Source organism: Nycticebus coucang, chromosome 18 (genome assembly GCF_027406575.1).
Source record: "Nycticebus coucang isolate mNycCou1 chromosome 18, mNycCou1.pri, whole genome shotgun sequence".
Classification (NCBI taxonomy): Eukaryota; Metazoa; Chordata; class Mammalia; order Primates; family Lorisidae; genus Nycticebus; species Nycticebus coucang.
Genome location: NC_069797.1, coordinates 9,046,506 through 9,056,548, shown reverse-complemented (window position 1 = coordinate 9,056,548; position 10,043 = coordinate 9,046,506). Strand labels below are relative to the sequence as shown.

General features: G+C 43.0%; 1 pseudogene; it reads left to right on the top strand.

Annotated features, from left to right (window-relative positions):
• Window positions 1–301: 301 nt before the first annotated feature.
• Window positions 302–10,043, top strand: part of LOC128571006 (kinesin-like protein KIF11) — a 31,783-nt pseudogene continuing 22,041 nt past the window's right edge.

The window sequence follows — 10,043 nt, the reverse complement described above, 5'->3', positions numbered from 1 at the left end:
CTGTCAACCTCGGGCACTTGATGGAGGCTGGAGGTGTTCACTCAGTTCCAGCCCCACCCTTAGTTTATGTTACTGGGTGAAGGGAACAACCCTGTGGGAGTTTGTTTCTGACCTTGCCAGATACCTCTGCAGAGGAGAGGCTGATTTGAGTTCCCAGAACCTGTGTCTCAGGCCCTGTCTTTAGTTCTGCGGGTTTGTATTCACAGCACGATCAATTGTTGACTGTAGCCTATTGGCCTCCTTTGTCTATAGGCTGGTGATCCCCTAAGGGCATGATTGCCCTTAAAAAAAAAAAAATCTCTGGACAAAGAGATTCTGTGCTTTGGAAGAAAAGTGTGAAAATATCCAGGAACCACTTAGAAAAAAAGAGAAAATAGCCAGTCATTGTGGCGGGCACCTGTATTCCCAGCTACGTGAGAGGGTGAGGTAAGAGAATCGCTTAATCCCAAGAATTTGAGGTTGCTGTGAGACTCTGTCTAAAGACAAAATAATAATAAAATAAATAAATAAATATAAGGAAAGAAAAAAGAACAAAAAAGAAACAACAAGGAAACGATGCAACAAATAGAAAATAGCAAAATGGCAGCTTTTAATACAACTATATCAGTACTCATTTTAAATATGGTCTTTCAACAAATCAGTTGAAAGTTATAGACTATTAAATCTGATCAAGCAAAACCAAACTATATGCTGTCTACCAAAAATATTTACTCGAAATAGAAAAAGTTAGGCCAAAAGTGGTGATGGAACATATATCATATAAATAGCAATCAAAGGAAAGCTGGAATACCTGTCTTACTTAATTTCAGACAGAGCAGACTTCAGAATATGAACAATGTCAGAAATAAAAAGGAATTTTTTGTGTATGTGTGGAGACAGTCTCACTTAGTTGCCCTTGGTAGAGTGCCGTGGCATCATATCTCACAGCAACCTCAAATTCTTGGGCTCAAGTGATCCTTTTGCCTCAGCCTCCCAAGTAGCTGGGACTCCGGGTACCAGCCACAATGCATGACTATTTATAGAGATGGGGTCTCACTTTTTCTCAGGCTGGTCTCTAACCAGTGAGCTCAGGCAATCCACCCACCTCAGCCTCCCATGGTGCTGGGATTATAGGCATGAGCCACCACACCTGGCCGAATAAAAAGGAATTTTATACAATTGTCTCTCTTGGAGACATAACTATCCTAAATGTATATACACCCAATAACAGAGATCAAGATACATGAGGCAAAAAGTGATGATGTGTACCCAGCAAAAGGACCCCTAAAGGCCCCTAACTGTCTCAGCCTGAGTCCCTGCACATCTCAACCCCTCCCCCCTTGGGTTAATTCTGAGCCTCGCCTGGCTATTTTTTTTGTAGTTGTATTTGTCATTGTTGTTTGGCAGGCCCAGGCTGGGTTCTAGTCCACCAGCCCCGGTATATTTGGCTGGCGCCCTAGCTGCTGAGCTACAAGCACCGAGTCTTTCTTTCCTAATTTAAATTGAACAGTTTTATCTCTTTCATTAACTTGTGTATACTTTCTTACCTTTTTTTTTTCTTTTTGAGACAGAGTCTCACTATGTCACCCTTGGTAGAGTGCTGGGGCACCATAGCTCACAGCAACCTCAAAGTTTTGGGCTTAAGTGATTCTCTTGTCTCAGCCTCTCAAGTAGCTGGGACTACAGGAGCCAGCCACAGATCCTGGCTATTTGTTCGTTGTAGTTGTCATTGTTGTTTAGCAGGCCTGGGCTGGGTTTGAACCTGCCAGCCTGGGTGTATGTGGCCAGCGCCTAACCACTGAGCTACGGGTGCTGAGCCATATTTCATTACCTTTCTTACTAGGATTTACAATAACTTTTTTTTTTTTTTTTTGAGACAGGGTCTTACTTTTTTGCGTGGTCTAGAGTGCAATGGCATCATCATAGCTCACAGCAACCTCAAACTGCTGGGCTCAAATGATCCTCCTGCCTTAGCTTCCTGAGCAGCTGGGACTATAGGTGTGTGCTATCATGCCCAGCTAATTTTTTTCTATTTTTGTAGAGGTGAGATCTTGCCTTTGTTCATACTGGTCTCAAACTCCTGGCTTACGTGATGCTCTTTTCTTAGCCTCCCAGAGTTCTAAGATTATAGCCACTGCACTCAGCTTATAATATACATTTTAAAATACTTGATCACCTTCATATGTTGACCTGATTTTCATAGACTGGACATTAACACATGTACATATCAGTAGTGCAGGTCTAGTTCCTTATATTGACCACCTCTGTATATTGACCAGTTTGTTACAGTCCCTTGGGGAGTCAACTTTCAAAGGCTGTAGTGAAATTTGAATCCACTATCGCATAATTTGCTGTGCAATGAAATGACCTCATATTTCCATGTCTGTTATTTTTTTCCATATATCTTAACTTTGATCTGTGCTACATACACCTAATACATTGTTAATGGAATTGTCTCCCCCATTTTATTTTTTAATGTCTGCTGGAAATTTTGAAATTTTTTATGTGGCTCACGTTATATTTCTGTTGAAGCAGCACTGCTTTAGAATGCTTGCCATCACTTAAATATCACTACCTAAATTGTCTCAACTGTTTTTCAGTTGGTCCTATTCAGTATAGGATATTCTATTGTGAACTCTTTAGATTCTGAATCTAGAAAGTGCTTCTTACTTTTTTATTCCAGGTATGTAGGCTGATAGATTTCTAGCCCATTCCATAGCTCTGGAGGGAATACTAGAGGAGAATTGAAGTGGGAAGGGAGTTATGAAATACTTTCTTAAGGGCAAAGCGAGTCTTTTTTTCTGTCTTCCTGACATTAATTGTCCACATCAGTGTTTATTAGTTTGGTCTAGGAACTGTCTCAAAATCACTCATGAGTCTAGGTAGAGGTTTGTGTACACTGAACATAACTGCCTTTAGCATTGATTGTCATGGTTGGTAAGCACATTTGACTAAATCTCATCTTCACACAAAATTGTTAGTTCCTTGTGAGAAATGATTTATGTTGACAGACTCTAAGCTTACCGGTTAAATTTCTTTTCCTTTTCCAGTCACTTCCACTTTGTAGGTTTGATTTTGAACATGTTTGCTGACTTGGTTTATTTATATGGTTTACCATCTAGTGGTAATAGAGGGTAACTTTCATTCACTGAGGTTTAACTCTGTGGTCCCGTGAGATGACTTTGAAGGCTAAGAGAAACTTGCTGAGAGGAGGAATTCAATGAATTTTGTGTGTATATTCTAAATGGCATTAGTTTTATATCAAGTTTATGTCACACTGTTCGAAATAGGTTATATTACAATTTGTCATACCTAGGTATACTTTTCTTTTACCTATAAGAAAGCATTATAGATGACTTTTTAAAATAACATAATGTTTGTAATTTATTTATGTGCTAGGTAGGCAAGGGAAGCTGCTTCATAACAGAATCATGGACTGATTGGGCAATTTAGGGGTAGACCAGAGGCTGTAGGAGATGCCCCAAAGTGACATAGTTTAGTAGGAGGAATACAAGTAGATGAATTTCATTTTAATAACTGTATAATTAAATACTGTAAAAGATACAAAACAAAACATCAAATCTAGAGGAGGACTGGGAAAGTTTTCATTAGGAAGGATGATCTTTTCAAAGGTCATTTAGCGGCAGATGTGTTGTCATTCTGCTGTGAAAAGACATTGGCCAAAGCATCATTCATCAGTGTAGAACATTCATAAGACATTGGGCTCTGGAGCCAGACAATCTGTGTTCAAAACTGCCACCTTAGAGTTGTGTGATCCTGAGAAATTATATATCTTTTGAGTCTTGGTTTCCCATTTCAACAATGTCATTCTCTTTTTGTAGGAAATCTAATGATATAATCAACCAAACAACTTTTCAAAGTAAAAAATTTTGTGCTGATTCAGATGGCTTATCACAGGAACTCTGACATTTTAACCAAGAAGGTACAAAATTGGTTGAAGAGTCTGTGAAACAATATGATAAACTCAGTAGCCACCTGGAAAAAATACCTCAAGAGACTGATCAGAGATGTGTCTCTGAATACAAGCACAATTTGTTTTTCTGAACATTGGGCATCATGCTTAAATAAAAGGGAACAAGAACTTCAGAACTTATTGGAGGTAATTTTGTAAATAAAAACCCTATTTTGTGTAGAATAGTAACAGTAAGAAAATTATTCCTAGCTAAGATCTGGTTTCAAAACAACTGATATCTGAAGGTACAGTGATTTAGGATTGGCGCCTGTAGCCCGGAGGCTAGGGCGCCAGCCACATACATTAGAGCTGGCGGGTTTGAATCCAACCCAGGCCTGCCAAACAATAATGACAACTACAACCAAAAAATAGCTGGGCATTGTGGTAGGCGCCTGTTGTCCCAGCTACTTTGGAGGCGGAGGCAGGAGAATCGCCTGAGCCCAGGGGCTAGAGATCGCTGTGAGCTGTGATGCCACGGGCACTCTACCCAGCGTGACAGCTGGAGACTCTGTCTAAAAAAAAAATACAATGATTTAAACTTCTAAATATCATGCTTGGTGTGCTTATACGTGATCTTGTTTCATGCTTGGTATAATGTCTTCTAGATCTTGGTATTAATTTAACATTTGTCCAATTTCTATCTAACATCTATGCTTGGTTTTTCACTTATTTATTTCTTCCGGGATGTGAACCCTCTCTTTTGATACATAATACATTTTGCTTTTTACTTTTTTCCGTGTACCTTCAAACCTAATATTCTTTAAGTATTTAGAATATTGGTGCCTCAAAAGATACTTGATAAGTTTGTGGGTTTGCTTGAGCTTAATACTCATATGACTTGGTTTTTTCTTTCTGTGCAATGGAAGATTTTACTAATATTCTCAGGAAGTAGGTACAAGGAATAATTATTTTAAACTATTTTCCCTAAAAGGACTGAGAGTTCATGGCAATATGGCTAACTTCAAGTTTGAGGCTGGAAATGTATAAGAAATGAGCCTAGTGATCTTGTCATACCAGAAAGTAAGGAAGCTATTAAACATGACTGGGATTGTATCAAAAGGACTTAGGAGCCAACCGCCCCCATTCAAAGGTGGTGTAATTTGGGTATCAAAAAGAATAATGGCGGCGCCACCTGTGGCTCAGTGAGTGGGGCGCTGGCCCCATGTGCCGAGGGTGGCGGGTTCGGACCCAGCCCCGGCCAAACTGCAACAGAAAAATAGCTGGGTGGGGGGGGGGAGACAGGGTGGTGGACTGAAGCCAGCTTTCAACAGAGGCTCCCGTCCAGAAGGAGAGTTAAGGGACAGGAATTTAGTAAGTATCCTGGTGGACTTGAGCCACACCAAGAGAGAAGGTTGAAGAACGCACATCAACACCGCTGAGGCAAGCTGTGATCACAAGGACGCAAACAAAAGGTACAAAATCCACCACCAAGCGGACGGGAGTCCCCCTCCCCCATGAGACCGGCTCAGGAGCCCCACAATTAAACAAATGGGCAGAAATTAAAGGCCCTCCCACTACACTCCACGGGAGAGACCTTCTAAAAACTGGACCTACCTCCCCTACTGGGGTGCCGTGGCGTTCTCCTGCCAGGCATAAAACTGAATAAAACTTTAAAAATCCTTTGCCGGCAACCCTGAATCCCCAACACTCCCCTCCCGCCCACTGAGGTCTGGAGGCCTGTGCCCCAGGAGTTCGGATTCCTGAGTGATTTCTCAAGGGGAGTGGACAGTCCCCGAGTTGCGACTGGTCAGCATTGACTCTGAGGCATGCGAGTGAGGAGAGGGCACCGGGCTGAGGGGGAGTCATGCCTCGGCGGCACTTCCCTGTGGTGCGGTGCAGCAGCCCTCCCCGTGCGGCCAGGCATAAAACTGAATGAAACTCTAGCTTCCCCCCCACTCTCATTCAGGGTCTGGGGGCCTGTCCCCCAGGAGTTTGGATCCTTGGGTGATTTCTCGAGGGGAGCACACAGTGCCCGAGCTGCGACTGGTCAGCACTGACTCTGAGACACACGAGTGAGGAGAGGGCACCGGGCTGAGGGGGAGTCACGCCTTGGCGGCACTTCCCTGCGATGCGGTGCAGCAGCCCTCCCCGGGCAACATTAAAACTGAATAAAACTCCAGCTTCCCCGCTGAGTGCCCCTACTCTCACTTGGGGTCTGGAGGCCTATCCCCCAGGAGTTCGGATCCTTGGGTGATTTCTCGAGGGGAGTGCACAGTGCCCGAGCTGCGTCAGGTCAGCACTGACTCTGAGACACGTGAGCGAGGAGAGGGCACTCTGCTGAGGGGAAATCAAGCCTTGGTGGCACTTCCCTGCGGTGCGGTGCAGGAGCCCTCCCCGGGCGGGCAACAGTACGGCCGGGCATAAAACTGAATGAAACTCTAGCTTCCCCCCCACTCCCACTCGGGGTCTGGAGGCCTGTCCCCCAAGAGTTCGGATTCTTGGGGGATCTCTCGAGGGGTGTGGACCCAGCATAAACTGTGGCTGCTCAGTGCTGACTCTGGGGCGCGAGACAGAGGAGAAAAGGGTCGGCTGAGTGCCCACACCAGAGCGGCAGTTCACTGGAGGCAGAGCAACAGCCGTTTTTTCTTTAACAGCAGAACGGCTCACTTCTGGATATTCTGAGGCCACACCCCCTGTCTCCCTGGGCAACCAGAGGAGGCCACCGGTGAGCGGGGGATTTCCTGACACTGCTCACAAACCTGGGAAGCTTCCAGGGCGGGGCCGACCCAGAGAGGTGATCGGACACAAGCCTTCAGCAGCAAAGAGGACACAAACCTCCAGCAGCAAAGACGTTTGAACTCAGAACAGCCCATCTTCTGTAGGCAATTTCAGCAGGAACAGAGACAGAACCCCGCAAAGTTGTCTGTTCTGTTCTGTTAACAGCACCCATCAAGAACGGGGCTAAGCCTGAGTGAACACCTCCTTCCCATCACCTGCATCAAGCACTCAAAGATGTCAGGCCCCATCTCCTCCTGCTAAATAGCGGCAGTCTGCGGGGGCCTGGCAGACTTCCTTGCGATTCAGGCAGGTGCAAACCCCTGGAGTGTCTGTTCACTACAGGCAACTGGGTTAGCCATCTGCAGAGATACCAGTGACTGGGTCCGACGGAGGGGCAAAGTGGGGAAGGAGACGTCAACCTTCCCAGACTGCTCTGTTTGCTGGGTGGCTTCTCCTGACTCCACGCTGCACTGGGATGAGCCGTGTCAGAGGAGTCACCAGGCCCCTGTGATCCAGTTCCCAGAGACCTCTTGAACTCTCCCACCCGAGACAGGTGCCGATTGAGACAGTTGATTTGGACCTTTTGAACTGGGCTAATAGACTGAGGACTTTTCAGGCGGTGCCCTGGGTGTGCGGTTGTAGGAAGGTTTGATTCTCCTTTTCCAACTGGGGCCAGAGGGGGGCAGGCGGGGTGACTAAATTGCTGATTTTTCCACACAGCTGAGACTTCAAGCCAGAGTAGAAGTTGCAATAGGATCGAACAGAAGCCAGCTGAAAATAAGACAGAACAACTTAGCTCCACCACACCAGACAGGGCCCCAGTTTCTCAGGCCACAACCCTGTTCGGGCCCTTGATAAAGCCCCAGGGGAAAAATCAAAGGGAGTAAAATAACCATGGGGCGGAATCAGTGGAAAAACTCTGGTAACATGAATAACCAGAATAGATCAACCCCCCCAAGAAAAGATACGGCAGATGTGATTGAAGATCCCATTCATAAACAACTGGCTGAGATGTCAGAAATCGAATTCAGAATTTGGTTTGCAGACAAGATTAATAAAATGGAATTAGGAATTCGAGGAGAAATTCAAAAGTTGTCTCAAGAATTTAACGAATTTAAAGACAAAACCACCAAAGACTTAGACACACTGAAGCAAGAATTTACAGCCCTCAAAGATATGAAAAATACAGTAGAATCCCTCAGCAACAGAATGGAGCAAGCAGAAGAAAGGATTTCTGACATTGAAGATAAAGTCTTCAAACGCTCCCAATCTCTCAAAGAGGAAGAGAAATGGAGAACAAAAACGGATCACTCACTCAGAGAGCTCTCAGATAATTTGAAAAAAAAGCAATATACGAATTATTGGGATTTTTGAGAATGATGAAGTGGCCTCGAAGGGCACAGAGGCCCTTCTGCATGAAATTATGAAAGAAAATTTTCCAGAGAAAATTGCCTAGAGAATCTGAAATTCAGATAGCAGACAGCTTCAGAACCCCAGCACGATTCAACCTCAATAAGTCATCCCCCAGACATATCATAATTAGCTTCACTAAAGTTAACATGAAAGAGAAGATTCTCAAAGCAGCCTGGTGAAAGAAAACTATTACGTACAAAGGTAAGAATATTAGAATAACTGCCGATCTCTCTGCTGAAACTTTTCAAGCCAGAAGAGAGTGGTCATCAACTTTTAATCTCCTAAAGCAAAATAACTTTCAACCCAGGATCTTGTATCCAGCTAAACTGAGTTTCATCTATGATGGAGAAATTAAATACTTCAGTGATATTCATATGTTGAAAAAATTTGCCATAAGTAAACCAGCTCTTCAGGATATTCTCAGACCTATCCTCCACAATGACCAACCCAATCCTATACCACAAAAGTGAACTCACTCAGAAACTTCGGATCAAACTCCAACTTCCACACTGGCGAAAGGATTAAAAATGTCCACTGGACCTTTGAAAAACTTGATACCCAAAATTTAACCAGACTTATCAGTACTCTCCATCAATGTGAATGGCTTAAACTGTCCTCTAAAGAGGCATAGGTTAGCTGACTGGATACAAAAACTCAAGCCAGATATTTTTGCATAGAAGAGTCACATCTTAACTTAAAAGACAAATACGGACTCAGGGTGAAAGGATGGTCATCCATATTTCAGGCAAATGGTAATCAGAAAAAAGCAGGTGTTGCCATTTTATTTGCAGATACAGTAGGCTTTAAACCATCAAAAGCAAGGAAGGACAAGAATGGTCACTTCATATTTGTTAAGGGTAATACTCAACATGATGAGATCTCAATTATTAATATCTATGCACTCAACCAGAATGCACCTCAATTTATAAGAGAAACTCTAACAGACATGAGTAACTTGATTTCCTCCAGCTCCATAATCGTCGGAGATTTCAACACTCCTTTGGCAGTGTTGGATGGATCCTCCAGCAAGAAGCTGAGCAAAGAAATCTTAGATTTAAACCTAACCATCCAACATTTAGATTTAGCAGACATCTACAGAACATTTCATCCCAACAAAACTGAATACACATACTTCTCACCAGCCCACGGAACTTACTCCAAAATTGACCACATTTTAGGTCACAAGTCTAACCTCAGTAAATTTAAAGGAATAGAAATTATTCCATGCATCTTCTCGGACCTTCATAGAATAAAACTTGAATTGAGTAACAACAGGAATCTGCATACTCGTACAAAAACATGGAAGTTAAATAACCTTATGCTGAATGATAGCTGGGTCAGAGATGAGATTAAGAAAGAAATCGCCAATTTTTTGGAACAAAACGACAATGAAGACACAAACTATGAGAACCTCTGGGACACCACAAAGGCAGTTCTAAGAGGGAAATTTATAGCACTGCAAGCCTTCCTCAAGAGAACGGAAAGAGAGGAAGTTAACAACTTAATGGGACATCTCAAGCAACTGGAAAAGGAAGAAAATTCCAACCCCAAACCCAGTAGAAGAAAAGAAATAACCAAAATTAGAGCAGAATTAAATGAAATTGAAAACAAAAGAATAATACAAGAGATCAATAAATCAAAAAGCTGGTTTTTTGAAAAGGTCAATAAAATAGATAAACTTTTGGCCAACCTAATCAGAAAAAAAAGAGTAAAATCTCTAATATCATCAATCAGAAACAACAAAGACGAAATAATAACAGACTCATCAGAAATCCAAAAAATCCTTAATGAATATTACAAGAAACTTTATTCTCAGAAATATGAAAATCTGAAGGAAATCGACCAATACTTGGAAGCACGCCACCTTCCAAGACTTAACCAGAATCAAGTGCAAATGTTGAACAGACCCATATCAAGTTCAGAAATAGCATCAACTATACAAAACCTCCCTAAAAAGAAA